Below are 18,888 nucleotides of genomic sequence, written 5' to 3' on the forward strand. Positions count from 1 at the left end.
CTTGGAGGGGCACGGGGCCCTGCTGAACATTAAACCTGGAGGGGCATGGAGCCCTACTGAAAAATAAACCTGGAGGGGCACTGAGCCCTACTGGAAAAATAAACCTGGAGGGGCGTGGAGCCCTACTGAAAAATAAACCTGGAAGGGCACTGAGCCCTACTGGAAAATAAACCTGGAGGGGCACGGGGCCCTGCTGAAAATTAAACCAGGAGGGGCATGGAGCCCTACTGAAAAATAAACCTGGAGGGGCATGGAGCCCTGCTGAAAAATAAACCTGGAGGGGCACTGAGCCCTACTGGAAAATAAACCTTGAGGGGCGTGGAGCCCTACTGAAAAATAAACCTGGAGGGGCACTGAGCCCTACTGGAAAATAAACCTGGAGGGGCACGGGGCCCTGCTGAAAATTAAACCTGGAGGGGCATGGAGCCCTACTGAAAAATAAACCTAGAGGGGCACGGAGCCCTGCTGGAAATTAAACTTGGAGGGGCGCGGAGCCCAACTGGAAATTAAACCTGGTGAGGGCATGGAGTCCTGCTGAGATAATCCTGGTGGGGCACAAAGCCTTGCTAAAAATTAAACCTGGTGGGGCATGAAGCCCTGTTGAAAAATAAGCCTAGAAGGGCACGAGGCTCTGTGGAAAAATGAGACAGACCGGACTCGAGGCTCTGAATTTGAGGATGATTTGTTGATGCAAAATGGTTGATGGGTTAATGGATGTAATGACATGGAGATGTAATGATGCAAATGATGCAAAACTTTATAAATTTGGGATGATCTGTTTTTGTTTTTGTTTTTGTTTTTTTTTTTGTGTGAATTGTGATTCTTGTGACATCGGATGCCCCAGGATCCAAGGATGAGCTAGAACACGTCTTGATCAGTCTTCTGCTTTGTCTTGTAAGATATGCACTCCAAGTTAGGGTACCTTTTTAGCATGGTGCAGGTGACTCGTCATGAGATATAGCAGTGATCTTGACCATATTCATTAGGTGCTTTGCCAAATTTACCAGGATTAGTGGGTCAACATGCCAAAAGTAATTGTAAAAGAATTTTCAAATAAAAACAAGCTTCCCTTTAACGCATGCTCTCAATAAGATGCAAAATGAAACCAATGGTATCAAGAAGAACACACGACATCGTATTAAAAAGGGGTCATATTTACATACACAACTCGCTTATGAAGAAAATGTGTTCATATAGAGCGGAATGTAGTGGATATATAGAAAGTGTACAAAAGGATCAGCATAAGAAAAAGGATGGTCAAGCGTTCAAAGGGATGCCCTCTTAGATGAACAATGCTAGCTTCACTTAATCATGATTTTGAATACCCATTAACCAGCAAGATTTCCCCCATTTCATTTGATCCTCTGAAGCTTGAAGTTACTATGCAGAGACCTCATTTAACGACTTGAGAATTCAACAACCTCAAATTGCCCAAGTCTGAGCATTAATTTTCCATGAGTTCTTCCTTGAGCAGACTCAAATTCCACCTAGGCCGCCTTCTCAGGTTTTCAACCTAGTGTACTTGTGTGCCTTTTGTTTGACCTTAATTTTTGCCTGGGTCGCTCGTTCGAGTTTTCAACCCACCAGGTCGCTCTAATTTTTTCCTAAACCGCCTTTTCAGGTTTTCGATCTAGCAAGCTTTTTATTTTTTTCAAATTTTTTTTCTAGGCATAGTACTTCTTGACCGAATCAGAGTTTATGGGGTGAGATAGGTCTTCGCCGTCCATGTTAGTGAGGACCAGAGCGCCTCCTGAGAATGCCCTTTTTACAACATAAGGCCCTTCATAGTTTGGGGTCCATTTTCCACGATGATCCTTTTGAGTGGGCAAGATCTTCTTGAGGACTAAGTCTCCTTCTTGAAATTCTCGGGGGCGGACCTTCTTCTCAAAGGCTCACTTCATCCTCTGTTGGTATAGCTGACCATGGCACAATGCATTTAGTCTCTTGCCTTCGATGAGATTTAGCTGATCATACCGAGCTCGGACCCATTCCGCTTCTTCCAACTTAGCCTCCATTAACACTCTCAATGAAGGGATTTCAATTTCAACTGGGAGGACGGCTTCCATTCCATACACCAAGGAGAACGGGGTTGCTCCGGTTGAAGTGCGCACTGAGGTACGATATCCGTGCAAGGCAAAGGGGAGCATGTCATGCCAATCCTTGTAGGTAACCACCATTTTCTGGATGATCTTTTTGATGTTCTTATTAGCAGCCTCAACTGCCCCATTCATCTTTGGGCGATATGGGGAGGAATTATGATGTTGGATTTTGAAATTGTCGCACAACTCTTTCATCAAATTGTTGTTCAGATTAGTGCCATTATCAGTGATGATCTTACTTGGGAGCCCATATCGACAAATCAACTCTTTCTTAATGAATCTCACCACCACATTCCTTGTAACACTTGCATATGAGGCTGCTTCGACCCATTTGGTGAAATAGTCGATTGCCACCAAGATAAAACGATGCCCATTTGATGCTTTAGGTTCAATGGGTCCAATCACGTCCATGCCCCACATTGAGAATGGCCAAGGTGCTGTTAGGACATTCAGAGGCACCGGCGGAGCATTAATATTGTCGGCGTATGCCTGACATTTATAACACTTCTTCACATGATTAAAGCAATCTGTTTCCATAGTCAACCAGTAGTAGCCAGCTCTTAAGATCTTCTTTGCCATTGCATGCCCGTTCATGTGGGTTCCAAAAGAGCCTTCATGAATTTCATTGATAATTCTTTGTGCTTCTACTGCATCAACGCACCGGAGGAGAACAAGATCAAGATTTTTCTTATAGAGAACATCTCCATCAAGAAAGAAACTCGTTGCCAATCTCCTTAGGGTTCTTTTATCGTTTTCTGAAGCGCCTGGAGGATATTCCCTGCTTTGGATATAGCTTTTGATGTCCTGATACCAAGGCTTTCCATCGGGTTCTTCCTCTATAGCTTGACAATATGCCGGTTGATCTCGACTTTGGATTTTTATGAGTGGTACTTCCCCTTCCCGACTTATCTTAAACATTGAGGACAAGGTGGCTAGGGCATCAGCCAATTGATTCTCCTCACGATGGACATGGTGGAGAGTAACTTCGTCGAACCACTCCAACAATTCTTTGATGTGGGCTTGATAAGGGACTAACTTGGCATCACGAGTCTCCCATTCTCCCTTTAATTGATGGATAACTAGGGCTGAGTCACCATAAACCTCGAGAATCTTTACCTTAGATTCTATGGCTGCTTTGATTCCCATAGCACATGCTTCATACTCTGCTATGTTGTTGGTACAGTTGAAACACAACCTGGCAGTCATTGGAATGTATTGGTTCTCAGGAGAAAATAGGATGGCTCCAATTCCGTGCCCCATTGTGTTGGAAGCACCATCAAACCATAGGATCCATTTATCTTGTTCTGAAGGATTTTTCCCTTGAAAGAGTGCCATTATGTCTTCATCTGGGAAGTCGCATTGCATTGACTGATAATCATCCACAGGCAGGTGAGCCAAGAAATCTGCGAGAGCACTGCCTTTGATTGCTTTTTGTGTGACATACACGATGTCGTATTCAGACAACAAAACTTGCCACCGGGCAATCCTTCCAGTAAGAGCGGGCTTTTCGAAAATGTACTTGATCGGGTCCATTTTAGACACCAACCAAGTAGTGTGACTGAGCATGTATTGTCTCAAACGGCGGGCAGCCCAAGCTAGAGCACAACATGTTCGCTCTAACAGTGAGTATCTTGATTCACAGTCAGTTAACTTTTTGCTCAAGTAGTAGATAGCATGCTCTTTCCTTCCGGAACTATCATGTTGGCCTAGAACACAACCCATGGATTCGTCAAGTACTGTGAGATACATGATGAGAGGCCTACCTGCGACTGGTGGTACCAAGATTGGCGGATCTTGCAGGTACTGCTTTATTCTATCGAAAGCTTTTTGACACTTGTCGTTCCATTCTGTGGGTTGACTTTTGCGCAATAGCTTGAAGATTGGCTCACATATGGCAGTTAATTGGGCTATGAATCGAGCTATGTAGTTTAATCTCCCAAGAAATCCACGAACTTCTTTTTCTGTGCGAGGAACTGGCATCTCTTGAATGCCTCGAACTTTGTTAGGGTCAACCTCTATCCCCTTCTGACTGACTATAAAGCCTAACAAATTTCCAGATTTCACGCCGAAAGTACATTTTGCAGGGTTTATTCTCAGCCTGAACTTCCGCAAGCGTTCAAAGAGCTTCTGTAGATTAACGACATGGTCTTCTTCTGTCTTTGATTTTGCAATTATATCGTCTACATAAACTTCAATCTCCTTGTGCATCATATCATGAAACAAAGCCACCATGGCCCTTTGGTAGGTTGCACCAGCATTCTTTAACCCGAATGACATTACCTTATAGCAAAAGGTTCCCCACGGTGTAATGAATGTGGTCTTTTCTACATCTTCAGCAGCCATCTTGATTTGGTTGTACCCAGAGAAACCGTCCATAAAGGAGAAGAATTGGTGTTGAGCTGTGTTGTCCACCAGGACATCAATGTGAGGTAGTGGAAAGTCATCCTTAGGGCTGGCTCGATTCAGATCCCGGTAGTCGACACACATCCGCACCTTCCCATCTTTCTTAGGGACTGGGACGACATTGGCAACCCACTGAGGGTATTTGGCCACAGCGAGGAAACCTGCATCAAACTGCTTTTTCACCTCGTCTCTGATTTTCAATGATACCTCTGGCTTCATCCGTCTTAACTTTTGCTTGATTGGGGGACATTCAGGCTTTAGTGGCAATTTGTGTTCCACTATACTGGTGTCTAGACCGGGCATGTCTTGGTACGTCCATGCGAATACGTCATTGTAGTCGTGCAGGAGCCTGATCAGCTTGTTACGCTCACCTTCTTTCATAGAAGTTCCCACCTTGACTTCTTTTCTATCTACTTCGGTGCCCAGGTTAATCATCTCAATTTGTTTCTCGTGAGGCTGAATCTTTTTAGCTTCTTGCTCCATTAATCTTAAAAGCTCTGGGGGGACTTCATCATGGTCTTCCAAATCGTCATCAGCTTGATTAATGGTACAGCCAAAATCAGGCGTTGCAATACTAGCATTGTCATTTTCAAGGACATCACTATCCACTCTGCATGATTTTCAAATGTAAACAAAAGAGGATAGGAAATAAATAAATGATCAATAGTAGTTGGGTAGCATGACAAAAGAAGAGGTTGATAGAGAATTCAAAATGCATTTTATTGATGACATTCATTAAAAGGGAAACATATTAGCCCGACATACAAAAAGACATTTAAAGTTTTGCAAATCCATTTTACATAAAACATCCTAAGCCTTGGGCAGAGCAATAGGATAAACACTTATGCAATTACTTTGGCGTAGACTTGTAAACCATGGGAAGTTCAACAGCCTCCCAATTACTGAGCTCTACATCTGGTGCGCAAAGATGGATCAGATCAATATGTTGGCCTTCCGGAACATCTTCTTCTGCGACAGCCACTGGACTTAGAAATTCAAAACCAGCACTCCGAAGGATCTCCAATAGATCGCAAATAGAGACCCCCTCAGTCCTTGATTCCCTGTTTTCCAACCTGGCTAGTCTTCTTTCCTTTTTTTCCAAGGTGATTCTCATTTTATCTGCTTTTGTGGGTTTGTACCCGAGCCCATATCGGTCCTTATTTCCAATCAGCATTGGGAATTCAGTAATACCTTGCCCATATTTTCCAAGCCCACGACCGTGTTGGTATCCTCCTTCTAGCATCACTTTAGCGACCATCAAAGAAGCATCTGATGGATGTGCCTTTATGACCGGCATTTCCTCGCCCACATATGTTGCATTGACAATTTCGAGGGCCTGAAATGAGGTTTCCAGAGCCTCTTCCGCTGCTTCAATGTATGGGGTTGATGACGGCTTGCTCACCAATAAGTCCTCTTCTGCTGAAACAACAACCAACTTATCATTGATGACGAACTTGATCTTTTGGTGAAGTGTTGATGGCACAGCCCTAGCAGCATGAATCCACGGCCTTCCCAACAAACAACTGTAGGCAGGTGTGATATCCATCACTTGAAAGTTCACTTGAAATGTAGTGGGACCGATTTGAATTGGCAAGTCAATTTCTCCCATCACTTCCCTCCGGGTTCCATCAAAGGCTCTGACTACGGTGTTGCTTGGCCTCATGTAAGATGCATCAAAGGGTAGCTTAACAAGTGTAGATTTTGGTATCACATTGAGTGAGGAGCCATTATCAACCAACACCTTTGCTAGAATGTATTGCTTACACTTCACTGAAATGTATAAGGCTCTGTTGTGTCCTGCCCCTTCCACAGGTATTTCATCATCAGTAAAGGTTAAGTAGTTATTGGCTGTAATATTTCCAACAATGCCTTCGAATTTGTCAACCGAGATGTTGTGGATGACATAGGCTTCATTCAAAACTTTGATCAAAGCCTGTCTGTGAGGTTCTGAATTCATTAACAGCGCCAACAGTGAGATCTTTGCGGGGAGGCGGTTCAACTGATCAACCACCATGTATTCGCTTTGCTTGACAAACTTCAAGAATTCACTGGCTTCCTCATCAGAGACTGTTTTTCTCGGCTCCTTCTCACGGATCATTTCCTCGATGATACCCTCATCCTTTTTGCTTTTCCCTTTTTCAAACTTCTCAGGTTCAGTTGCATGCTTTTTTCCAAGTTCCTCGGGGGTGTAAATACGACCGCTTCGTGTCATTCCCCCGACACCAACTATGTTTGTGACTGATGAGGTCTCAGAGCTAGGTTCTTTGGGAGGACTTCCGCCAATGACCTTGGCATTGTAATTCCATGGTATAGCTTTAGTATCTTTGAAAGGGAATGGAGCAGGTAACTGGATGACGACCGGTTTAGGACCAGTAGGAGTCGGAGCAGTCAAATAGCTGCCGACAAACAGTTCTTCATGCCCTTGTGATGTTTCTTTTCTTTTCAGCATCGTTGGTACTTGTACCGTAATGGGCTTTAGGTCATTTAAAATAGAAGTAGTCACACTTTTGGTGTAGTGGACTACCAACGGCGTTGGGAAAATGGGTATCTGCGCATCATTCATTGCCACCTCATGCTCTGCCTCAGATTTCCCTACTTGCACAAGCCTACAATCCATGAGATCTTGCAAGATTTGTTTGAACTCACTACATTTTTCTATTGGATGGCCGGCGTCAGGATGCAACCCACAAATTTGCCTCTCATCAAGGTCACCATTGATAATGCCCCTCTTGAACATCTCAGCAAATATAACTCTCAACGGAGTTTTGACTTCCTCTACCTTTCTGATTAGATACCTTTCAGAGTTTTCGCTTATTGCATTGACATTAGAGCTCCCATGGCCGGGCAATGGATTAGTCCCAATGTTAGGTTTTTTCAGAAAAATTCAATAGCTTGGCATCAATCAACTTCTGCACTCTATATTTCAACGACATGCAATTCTCAGTGGAATGGCCGATGTACCCAGCATGATAGTCACATCTGGTGTTTGCATCATGCCCCCTCGGGTATGGTGGTTGAGCTGGTTTTAATGGGTAAGGAGTTACAAGAGATCCTTGGATAAGCTGTGGCAAGAGCTCGGTGTAGGACATGGGTATTGGGTCAAAGCGGACCTGATTCCTTTCCCTATTCCTTTGGTTTGTGTTGGGTATGAAGTTTTGGTTTTGAGGTGGGTTTTGTTGAGGTGGTACAAAGTTGGGTGGTTGTGGTGGAGCTGGTTGGGTCACGGTGTATGGGGTTATTGGCTGATGAGGTTGCGGGTAAGTGGATTGTGTGGCTGCGATTATGTATTGGGAAGGGATCTGAGGTATGTTAGGTGCATGGTAGAAGTGGGTAGGTCTCTGGTCAGTTTTCCACTGAGAATATCCTCCTTGATGAGCCATAACAGCATTGGTGTCTCCTTCTTTCTTCTTTGCAAACCCCACAAAATGTTTCTTTACATTGCTTGTTGTGAGAGGACTTGTCGTAATCTTTCCAGTTCTCATGTCATTCTCCACTCTTTCCCCTATGATGACCATGTCAGAGAAGTTAGACGACACACTTCTGACCATTCTATCGTAAAAGGGTGACTGGAGAGTATCAATAAACATTGACACAATCTCCTTTTCAGACAGGGGAGGTTCAACTTGAGAGGCCAACTCTCTCCATCGCTGGGCATACTCTTTGAAAGTCTCGCTTTCCTTCTTCAGCATGTTCTGGAGTTGCATCCTATCAGGGGCCATGTCAGCATTGTACTTGTACTGTTTCAAGAATGCATCGGCCAAGTCTCCCCAACTACGAATGCGGGTACGCTCCAAATGCATGTACCAGTTCAAGGCTCCTCCGGCCAAACTATCCTGGAAGAAGTGAATCAATAACTTCTCATCATGGGCACATGCGGCCATTTTTCTGCAGTACATGGTTAGATGACTTTTTGGACATGTGGTGCCCCTGTATTTTTCAAACTCCGGAGCCTTAAACTTTGGTGGAATCACAACATCTGGGACCAGACATAAATCTGCTGCATCATTAAAACCATAATTTCCACCCTCCACAGCTCGCATCCTTTCTTCGAGTAACTGTAGCCTTTCTTTGGATTGACCATCTTCGGAAAAGTGGTTTGGCGGAAAAGCGGCATGAGGTGTTGGCGGATTTCCTTGGGCACTGAGGTTGAGGGTATGTGGTGGAAGGATGTTCAGTGAGTTGTGAGGGAGATATGCTTGGGATATATCTTGTTGATAAGTGGTTAGAGGTGGCAAGTGGCTTGGCATAGCAGCATGTGGAGGAGCAGATGGGAAAGGTATGTGAACTTGTGGCGCTTCGATGTTACTGACTGATGGGCCTTGAGATTGGGTAGGATTTACTTGAGTAGTGGTTGGTGGATTACCATCTGTTTGATTGACAACAACTGGGGGTGCATAACTAGGAGGGAGGCCGTAAGGCGGGAATTGGGCTGGGTGAGACTGGGAGGTTTGCTGGAAGGGCATGTTCGGGTGTACTGTTAGAGGCATAGCTATCCCTTGCGGATGGACCCCTTGAGCATGCACATGTAAAGGAAAGAAGCCAGGTGGAAACTCGGGAGTGGAGGACGGCCCTTCACTCCTTCCTTGGTGCTCCTCTTCTCTGTCTCTTCTGATAGCTTCCTTGATAGCTTCCATGAACTCAGACATTTGCTCCTTGATTTGAGTCATGTTGTCTCTTAGCTCTGTGTTGATTTGCTCTTGCTCATCCATGATCCTGGCTCGGGAACGAGTCCGATAAGGATGTCGGGGATACAGCCTGTTTAGATTTAATGTAAAAATTTCATAAGTTTTTGTTTTTATTAACTCATTCCCTTCCATATTTAAAACTTTATTTATTTTTATTGTTTGATTATTATGGCTAGTCATTTGAAGATTAACGTTGTTGCTTAGGCAGCGTGGAGATGGACCCACATCCAATCAGAGAGTAGTAGGCTCATAAGACCGTAATATGGTTGGCCGCTCATCCAGGAGAGGACAAATGTCTCTCCACAAGGAAAAGTACCCTGAGAACACTAGCAATGTCTCTGACACTCTTTTTATCACCATTGACATTGCTAGTGCACCCAATAAGTTCCATCTTCTTACTGCTAAAGCTCGACGCTAATCACCTAAGAAAAAGAATTAGTATAAGGCGCATGTTAAATGCTCATGTATGCAAGATGGTCATTTGGAACAAGAAAAAGGATCAATCCCCTTTTTTAAAACCACATTTTATAAAATTTGGGAACGATGCATAATGATGGATGGTTTCATGCGAATTTTTTTTTTTTTTTTTTTTTTTTTGCATAAGATGCAAGTGTGAAATATTCAACCACGGGGTAATGATCCTTTTCTTTAAAGAGTAATAGAAAGTTTAAAGATGAAAGGTTATGGTATATGAGTGAAATGCATGAATAGATGATAATCGGAGACCTCAAGGAATAGAGTTATGCTCCTTTTGTACCTAAACAGGGTGATACCCCTACGGTTGAGTACTTTCTAAGGCCATAAACCCTAATATAGGTGGCAAGCTAAGGTTGTACTAGAACAGTGAATTAAAGGATAGGTCTAGACTCCCTATAAAGGTCCCCAGATTGCCCCTATCTTAGAAGATAAGAGCCTAACATCAGGACCCACCACAGGAACCATTGAGAAATGGTCACAAGATAGCAGTATCATAATGCCAGTAACAATCTGAGTGGAGAATCAATGACTATCAGGGAAGCCCCATATAGGAACTCCACAAGACAACATCGAGACCCCTCTAATCCTAAGGTTTTTCAAGACTCGGGTATAGAGCCTAAAGTGTGTGCGAAGCATGTATTAGTGGAAGTGTGTGTAAGGAGCATACAAACCTTTAAGAATCATTCTAAAAACTAGAAAGAAAAAAAAAGGAAACTACCCCATCTGCAATAAAAAAAAAAGAACAAATACATATATACAACAGGCAATTCATCTCATTAGTCATCTACCCTAGTGCCTCATGCCACATTAAATATTTACAGTAAAATAGTGACTATATACAGAAGAGTGAATAAATATGAAGCGAAAAGAGAGGGGTGAAACAAATATAGAGAAAGCTAGCAATTTTGCACAATCAATTAGTTAGGCTTGACTCTCGAAATTGTCCCCAGCAGAGTCGCCATCTGTCGCAACCGGGGTCGCGGCGGGATGGCGAATAACAGTTTTGAAATCAGAAGAGTCGCCACCAATATTTATTAACATGGAAAACATTGGAAAATCCATAGAAAATGGTTTTTGAAACCAAATCCAGATCCGGGAGTCGATTACGTGAGGGGAAGGTATTAGCATCCCACAACGCCCGTTTATAAAACGGCACCTCTAATTAATTGTGCAAGATATTATAGCTTTAAAAATATTTGTTTCACCCCAAAATGAAATTTCCTTTTATTATTTAAGTAATATTCTAATTAACTATTTCACCAACTGAATACCTTTTTTATTGTTTTAATTATTTTATTATCATTTTGAAAAATGAAGATTGTAGCTTAAAAAAAACAAAATGCCTACTTATTAGTCACGTCTGCTACCACTTGGGATTTTGTTTTACTTCTAATAATATATAATATAATAATAATAACAACATCTAACGAAGTTAACAATTTAAAAAAAAACTTATCCTAAGAAAGAAAAAAAAAAGAAACTGACTGAAAGAGTAGTGGCGAAGTGCAGCGGCGGAGACAATGAAAACAGGGGAAGAGGTGCGAACTTAATTTGACAAAAATTTGAATTCAATTGGAGTGGTTCATACACACTTAATCATTTTGTTCTTCCTTTCTCTATCTATAGTTCTGTAAAATTCGGTTTTTCATTCGGATTGTATTTGATTTTATTATCCATGCTCAACAATTTGATTACAAAGTTTGATCACTATGAACATATAGGGGTTAAAAATCACAGAGATACATGTTACAATAATTTGTGCAAAGGTGAGATAAGAAAATGAAGAAAGACAACAATTACTTGGTGATAGAACCAGTTGCAATTAATTTCCTTTCCACTGCTCAGTGACCAAGCTCTCCTCCTCAGCACTATCTATCTCAACACTCTGTTCTGATTTTTTCTTCAATATTCTGGTCGTGTTTCCTCCTCCCCCCCCTTTTTACACTGCCAATTCTCTCCCTTTATATAGAAGATGGGACTTTGAACATTGGCAAAATAGCAAACGGTGCATTTATTTCTCCACTTGATATCCTTGACTTTGGTTTCTTGATCTGGTATGCTGCAAAGCTTTGACAATGGAGCTGCTTGAAGCAGCAAACTTGGACCTTTTGAACAATGGGATTGGACTCCTTGGATTCTATGCCAACTTGAAATTTTGCTGCTCCTCCATTCCCACGTATTTTTCATTCTATTCTTTTCTTCAAATGCTTCCAGGATATGCTTACTAGTGGTTGCAAGTAGTTTGGAAAGCATTTGATGAGATCCAAATTTTCAACAGCAAATCTTCAACTTCACCAGCATATCTTTAGGCCTCAAGGCTAGGACATAGCATGCAAGACAAGTGATGCGCATGCACCTAAAAGCTTTTTTCTTTTTTTTTTTATAAAATTGAAATAAGAGAAATTTGAACAAAATTATAATTAGAAAAAGATAAAAAGGGTAGGATAAAATTAGGCGTTCACAGGTGGGAATAATCTTCTATCGAAAGCAACTGCTATTTATGATAATCTTTTCCTGGCTTAAACTAGAGGCTAAAGACGCGTTGCAAAATTGTTAACGTCGTTAGAAAACCTAGACTCCTTAACTTTTTTCTTGTGCTTACTGAGATAAAGGACATGCTTGGGAGAAATTGGGATACTAAATTGAATCTAATCCACCCCGACAACAATACGTGTGTTTATTTCGTAGCCAAAGTTGGAACCTTCTTGTCTTCCCCTGGAATACAAGTCTTTGAGGATCCCCTTCATGATTTGGAGACTTTGTTGTTATCATTTATGAGTGTACCATTTTTTAATGCGGTCCACCATAGATCCGCCCAAATTATAATCGTATTTAATTTTTGTTGCTAATTGAAAACAATTTCAAAGTTAATTTGCAACATAGGTGGAAGTAAATGTGACGATAGTGATATATAGACATCCCATTTTACTAGACATCCAATAATCATATACATTAGTGGCGGTTTTTAAACTTTGCAAATATTAGTGGCTGTTAAAAACTGGTGTTGATTGGTGATCGACCAAAATTGTATGTCTCCTAAACGTTTCTGAAATGCGACGGACCTTAGGTTTACTGTTGTTCAATCATGAGGTCAAGAATGTGTAAAATATCGTGAGATATTTGTCGGTTTTATTCATTCACACTCATCTTTCGTTCTGCTTTCACCATATTTTTTTCGTTTTTTCGATTCATGTGATATTACCGATTATATTTCTCATGGGTCCAATTCCTTTAAAGTTAGCCAATTCACTAGCTTAGGGAGTAAAGTAAATCATCCAACAATTGATTAAATTGTTTTTATTAACTTTTAAAATTAAGTAATCACTATTAATGAGATTTATTTTACGTCTAATTAAAATGAGCCTGACTACACAAACTACCTAAAACATATATATCTCATGTATTTCTCTTGTTTTAATATGTCTCAAAGGTGGAGGTAAAATTCGGGTGTGTATTTATAAATCAAATACCGGATGTTTTGTATAAAAAAACTGGACCCATTTTCAAATGTGCAATGCATGTAAGCCATTCAAACGAACTGTGCATGCTTTCATCACTCAACAGATCAATTCCATGTTGAGATGCACGGAATATATGTCATGGGTGACCTAAGAAAATTATGTAAAAGCAGTTGCCTCACATTCTGAAGCGACCAAATTAATTAAACCTAAATATTTAATCTTTCCTTCTCTTGAGGGCATTAATTGATTGTAGACCAAATACGTTTGCATCCCAAGCCTAAATTTGTCTGCATGGAAGGGAGCCAGTACCTATGTTGTTGCCACTAACCCCGTAATGGGGTAACTTTATCATCAGTTTAATAGTGACATGATTACGAAATTCATGACGCTGATAGTAGATAATTTTAACTAGCTTTAATTAGTGAGATGACTATGAATACATTAGAATGTCGTTGATACCTTTTAGACTATTCTTTAGTTTTGTGAATGAGGTAGGCATCGACATATATATAAGTCAGGCTTGCACAGAAATCCATATCTGAGAAAAAAAATGATGTAGCATGTTTAGGAATAATTATTCTTTCACATCTCAAAAATGAGGTGAAGGGAGGTGGAAGAAGAGAGATAAGATCGATGAAAAGAAAAAGTAAGAGAGAGTAAGTATAAGATGTAATAGATGATAAGAGGGGAGAGATAAAAATAAAAATAGATGGAAATCAAGTGGAGAAAAAATGAGAAAATGTGAGTTGCCATGTTTAGATCTCCAAATTCAAATTCTAAATCCTGCTTTTATAAATATATGAGATATAATGAGATTCAACCAAAAGTAAAGTAAGAAACGGTGGTTTGAGTGAAATTTGCATAAGTTACTCATGAGTTGTTTAAATTTTATGTGGCGGCTTGGACTCACTAGAATACTGTTTAAACAATCTAACTAGCAACCCATGGTTAGAGATGTTCTAAGAGAATAAGATCATGATTTAGAGTTAGAATTTTGATTTGAATAAACTCCAGTAAAAAGAGATATATAGTTTCCCCATTCTGTAAATTTTCAAATTTGAGCAGAATTTTCGTGTGAAGGATTTATGTGTTTAAAAAATAAAAACTAACAATTCTCTTATGAAATGCAGGGCCGGCCCTGGGCCTGTGCAAGCAGGCCCACAACCCAGGCTCAAAAAGAATTCACATCAAATTTTTCCAAAAAAAAATAGTTATAATAATTAATGTTTAAGATGTTATTAATGACTTTAGCCGGTTTAGTGGTTAGTAATTGTTTATGTTACTTTGATGAAATTTCGAACATTAAATATATAACGGCATCTGACAGTTGTTTCTCTAAGAGATATTTCTCTTTATTAGGGGTCCATTTTTATTATTTGTCTAAGGCCTTCAAAATGTCGGGACCGGCCCAAATAAAATGAATTTGATGAATTGAACAAACTCTTGATACTTTTAATTACTGGGGTTTAGTGTGCTCCAGCCCCCACTCTCCGAGAACGACCATATAACTGGTTTGCAGGAATATGCTATTTCGTACAAATACGGATTGGTAAGATAAGTTATATATTTTGTTCATATAAAGGATCGATGTGCATATTGCTTCTAGTGTAAGTGTGAATCAACTTAGGACCTAGGGGCGTAGCTTCCACACATCTTATGTTAATGAATGAGGAATGTCAACCTCAGAATCAAATAATTAATTTGTTGATTCGTAATCGTGTACATATTTAGGTACCTTGTACGTACGACATAGCATGTGACATAGTTAAATTTGAAGCAAAACCACATCTATAGTGCACTATATATCAATTGCCTAGCTAGTACGACTTTCAATTGTTAGTAGTTTTGTTATATGTATACGCGCGTAAATTTTCATCAATAGTTTTTTTAATATTCTATTATTATTAAAAGAAAATTTTGTTATTATTATAATGAAAGAAGCATATATATAAAGTTAATATACTGGCTGCAGGCGTAAATGAACTTCGCATTCATAGTTGTCATTAATTACCACCAAATTTGCTTTCCACCAAGATCAAGGAACACATTGCATCAGTTTGCATCATATTACTCCAATGGTGTGTATCACTCTGAGGCGTATGGTTCTGATCACTCCCGGGGTGTGTCTACAGAGCAAAATCATGTAACATTCGGCTATATATATTTATCCTGTAAATACTCATTAGTGTGCAAAATAGATGAAATCACAAGCACCTTAGAAAGAGAGTATCTTAGCATTCACTTGTCTACTATCATCTCTGTTGAGAAAATTCAAGTAGAACCCCTTTCAACTTGCTAAGTTGATTAAGCATGAAAAGATTTGGAAAAAAATACTTGTAAGTCTGACGAGGCTTGGAGAAATAATACTTATTAGCTTGCAAGAGGTTGGGAGCTAGAAATAATACTTGGTCTAGCTTTTAGAGGTTGGGGAAAGAATACTTTTTTTTTTTGGTAGGCGGGGAATACTGTATAATACTTGTTAAGCTTGAAAAGATTGGGCAAATAATATTTGTGAGGGGAGAAGTACTCCTCCTAATAATTATTATAGTGAAAATGTTGGCAGAAGGTCTAGGATTGGTTGTATCCCAAGGTTTGGGGTGAAAACCCAGGATAATTCTATCTCTCTATGCATCTTGCTTATATCATCTATACACTACATCAATCAAAGAGATAATTCAAGAAGAAACTTTGAAACAAGTTAAAGTTTTAAATTTGCCAACCTTAAAAAGTTTTTTAATTAATGACACAATTCAACCTTCCTTTCTCGTGTCTCTGTGATTTACTTCACCACTCCCCCTGTGTTGTTGTATACTCATGTTCTGTGGTTTTTGGAGCTTGATGACAAATCAAGCAGATAAAATCATTCATAAGTGTCTTTGTGCAAATTCTCCTTCAAGGCCAAATTGTTGTAGCAAGCCCTCAACATTCACTTCATTTTTCCATAGTAGACATAGTCCTCCCGACAAACCTTCAAGTTATACAAGGAAAAAGATCGATATTTTATGGTGAAAGCTAGTTGGACAGTTCCAGTCTCTAGATCTACTCTTCGATGGGAGACATCTTTCGGGAATCGATGTCCAAACTTAGCCTTTATGGAAAGACATGGTTGGGTTGTTGATATGGGTCCATTCTCGAGTTAGCTAGGCAACTTACGCGATGGGGGTTGTGTTGGGGATTCGAGAATTTATTTTTCACCCGATCGATATGCAGATTTTTGGATTCTCATTCAGCATGTTGGGCATGTTAGAGGTTACAAAGTCATAGGGATATGGGCCATGAATGTTAACTGTGTCGAGAATCCAAAGTCCCTCTAAGATAACTCATTTTGTTATCTCTAGTATATCCTATGAAGCTTTAGTGATGGATAGTATTCCTTGCGCTATGATTTTCCCCTTCGAGCCATAATGTCCCTCACCATTTGTTATGCCTGGGAATGACTTTCTTGTGCCCCTAGCTTCTTCCTCCAAAACCGCACTTCCATATTATAAGGTTGAGGGAAGAATTTTTTTTGTGTTTGTGTTGACTGCACATCTGGTTCATGTCATCCTCCCCTCTTGGTATGGCCTGAAGCAAGGCTTGCAAGTGACTTTTCATGCAGAACTCCCACTAATGAGTGGTACTTTGGTACGGAAGCTCTGCAAATGGCCATAGCTTTAGTTCCTTTACACGTTTTTGTTCGTGACCTATAATATCCCATTTAAAGGTCCTGCTGTTTTTCATACTTGATGATAACCCATACTTTTTCCAAGTGATGGACAGAAGAGGGGAGGAACATGGGGGAGAAAGGTGATATCTGAAGCGAATACAAATACATATCAGAGATTTAGAGTGGAGAAAGGCGGATGAGCAAGGTGGAGAAGGAACGAGAGTCAATCAGACAAACAACCAAGAGGTTGTTCGAATTTTGTAGATGGTATATGTGATATGAGGTCTGAGAAGAATATTCAACAAAGCAGGCAGGGTAAGCGACTTACATCTGCAACAATTTCAAAGGAAATGAAGAAGATCTTCATTCAGGTTCATCAAATACGAAAGCAAGGAGGAGGCATGGAGAGTAATTCGACGTTTTCATGGACTAAAATTTCTGAACAGATTTTTTATGGTAAAAAAAGAAAAATATTCAAGGAAATTCACGCCACGCACCCAGAGGAAGTTTTTTTTTTTTGGTCAGTGATGACCCTAGTTTAGTGGTGTTTTTAGGGTCATTCCTTTGTTAGTTTTGCGTCTTTTTGTTGAGTCTCATGTAGTGTTTCATGCATTATCATGCATTTTTATCTTTCTTTGTGTTTTTATTTTGTTTTGGTATTTTTGTAGTTTTATAGGGATCTTTCGTGCATTTTAAATAGCTAGAGGACTTGCATATCTTTTCTATTTTAATTTAAGGTTCTCTTTGCTAATTAACTCTTGAAGCTTCTAGATATCTCCTTTACTTTGTGCCTAAGTTACCAGGTCTGAAACTAATGAATGACGAAGGTCAAGTGGCTTGGTGTATTGAAGAAAGGGTTAAAGAGGCTTGAAAAGGAGTTAAGAGGAAGTTCTAAAGGTTTTCCAGCGAAGTCAGAGCGCCTAGGCGTGCTCCATTGGCACCTAGGCGCCAATTGCTAGATTCCAGGTTTTGGAATTGGCGCCTAGGCATGCTCAATTGGTGCCTAGGCGCCAATTACCTTCCAGAGAGCTGGTTTTGAGCTGGAATTGGCGCTCAGGCGCTCTGAATTGGCGCCTTAGCGCCCAATCTCGCCTGTTTTTCCTATAAATTTGTTTTTAGACATTTCTCTTGGAACCTTTTTTGTCATTTTATCATATTTTCATAAGTTAGAAGAGAGGGTTTGAGTTATCGACATTGAGGAGCTTTCTCTAAGTCCTATGTTCCAGGTTTCATCTTTGCTTTCTTGTGTGGATTTCATAGCCATGCTTGGCTAAAACCCATTTTGCTTGGGGTTCTTTGTAAGACTTTGAATGTTTTACCTTTCATTCCTTTTCTATTCATGTTGTTCTGAGTAAACCCTTGAATCTCACTCCTATGCTTAATCTTTCAAGCTTGAATGCATGCTTGCTTTTTACTTTTCTATAATTATAACGATAGTTTGTTATAGAATTGAGACTTGTGAGATTACCTCTACTATACTTGCTGCTAGGAATAGAGGAAGGGTTGGGGTTTGTTGGCCTGAAATGTATGCTTAGTGCTTCTAGCAAATGTTTAGGTTATCAAGGAATTGAACCTATCTTTTGATTGGAAAGGGTTTTCTTTACGAGGCATCGATAGATGACTATCTAGGCTAGAACATCAAGGAGAGACTCAGGATTTATTGAATAGGAAGGTTTGCTAAAACTGAATTAGTTGAACAAGAACCCAAGGCAATCTCATTTCTGAATTTCAATCGCTTTATTACTCGTTCACTTGTCTTTTACATAACCAAAGAAACAATCAACCTTTAAAACTGAATTTTACTTGCTTTCCAACCTTGAACTTGAATCTTGAACTTACTTTGCAATCTAATTCCCTGAGGTTCGATAATTTAAAACCGGGTAGATTCTGTAAACTTGCAGATTGACCAACAAGTTTTTGGCGCCGTTGCCGGGGAATTGTTTTGCGATTTTTGGTTTAAGTTTTGAGTTTGTGGTTTTGTTTTAAGTTTTTAACTTGTCTAGAATTGGTGCTACTAATCTTTCTCTGTTTAGTGTCATACTTTCAAGTTGCTCTCAAGAGAGACACCGTCATGGGTGGCCGTATGACGGAGGAGGAAATGCAAGCCCATATTGAGG

General features: G+C 40.1%; 1 pseudogene; it reads right to left on the minus strand.

Annotated features, from left to right (window-relative positions):
- Positions 1-303: 303 nt before the first annotated feature.
- Positions 304-9,282, minus strand: LOC130736642 (uncharacterized; annotated as a pseudogene).
- Between the last annotated feature and the right edge of the window lie 9,606 nt (positions 9,283-18,888).

Source organism: Lotus japonicus, chromosome 2, assembly GCF_012489685.1.
Source record: "Lotus japonicus ecotype B-129 chromosome 2, LjGifu_v1.2".
Taxonomy (NCBI): Eukaryota; Viridiplantae; Streptophyta; class Magnoliopsida; order Fabales; family Fabaceae; genus Lotus; species Lotus japonicus.